A 1508-nucleotide genomic window follows, 5' to 3' on the forward strand; every position below is an offset into this window, starting at 1 on the left:
TAAGATTTATTTGATTAAAATAAATTTCTTGTGCTGAACATAACTTAAAACACGCCTTTTCACAAATCCAAGATACGGAATGATGTTAACTTTCAGCTAGTCAGTCATTCAATGAGACCTGACATTTATTTTTTTCGGAATTTAATTTTTAACTTTTTAAAATAAATTTTCAGATATTTATGTTATTATCATAATGTTTTCACTAAATGATATTTTAATTTTGATATTTTCAATTTTTAGAAATATTTTCACATTTGAGTTTACATAAGATAACATAAATTTCTAAGTTCAAGTTTGTTGTATAGTGTATTGGTTTGTCCGTTTGCCTGTAGGTGTGTGTGTGTATGTATTGTGTGTGTATCTGTTTGTATGTGTCATTTATTATATATATGTTTATATGTGCATGTATATGTAGTTTGTTTTGTATTTATATGTGCATGTGTGTGTTGTGAGTGAGTGAGTGTATGTGTGTGTGTGTGTGTGTTTGATGTGTCTAATTCAGTATGTATCTAGACTTACGTTAGTTGTGTGCTTGTTTGTATGTATGTGTGTGTGTGTGTGTGTGTGTGTACATAGATTTATGTTCAGTGTATGTGTGTATGTACGTGTTTAACGTCTACAGTACATGCGTTTTTATTATCGTGTAATGCCATAAATTTCACTCCATGACATTCTGTCCAAAATCTTTCCTTTCCATTGCGAATAAAAGAATTCGCGGCGTGTTTATCGTTGAAAAATTCTGTCACTACATCTTTGCGGTCCATTAAAAACTCTTTTTTTCAAGATTTTAAGCATTCTTTCGGAGTTCATTTTTCCTGTTTCTATTTTTCAGCGTTTAATGTGTTTGGTTTTTTTTTTACATACAATTTTATGTTTTATGTGTGTGTTTGTTTGTCTGACTTACTGTGTTTTTGTTGGTTTGTATGTTTGTTCGTCTTTTCGTTTGTTCGTTTGTCATCACATAAGTATGTTTGGTTTCATCTTTGTTAATACAAACTTTTGTATTGTTTGCATGTCGTGTGCTATTTATATATTTTTATTTTACAGAAAAAATACAATTCTCAACCATCAATTTATTTCAACTAACAATAAAAAATTGTTATGCCAGTTTCAAAAACGCCAATCAATGTTTTGAAGAATTTTTTATAAAATTACTTTCATCCTAAAGGCCTTTCAAAACCTTATTGATAATAATCAATCACTTAATTTAATTATATCAATGTTTGCATTTTTTAAATGAAAATAGTCTGTGTGTGTTTGTGTATGTGCGTGTTGTGTTTTTAATACTAAATCAGTGTGCGTGCGTGTGTGTATGTGTGAACGTGTGTGTATACGTCTTCCCCCCATATAGCAATTGCTGAATTAATAATCCACTAAACTCTACCTTTTTTTTCATTGCGAGCTAAAAATTTTGGATGTATCACGTAATATATGTTTGTAATAATGTAATGCGTAAGCGTATTGTGTATGTACGTGTATCTGTGTTTTTTACCCTCTCTCTCTCTCTC

Source organism: Helobdella robusta (genome assembly GCF_000326865.2).
Source record: "Helobdella robusta unplaced genomic scaffold HELROscaffold_18, whole genome shotgun sequence".
In the NCBI taxonomy this organism is placed as follows: Eukaryota; Metazoa; Annelida; class Clitellata; order Rhynchobdellida; family Glossiphoniidae; genus Helobdella; species Helobdella robusta.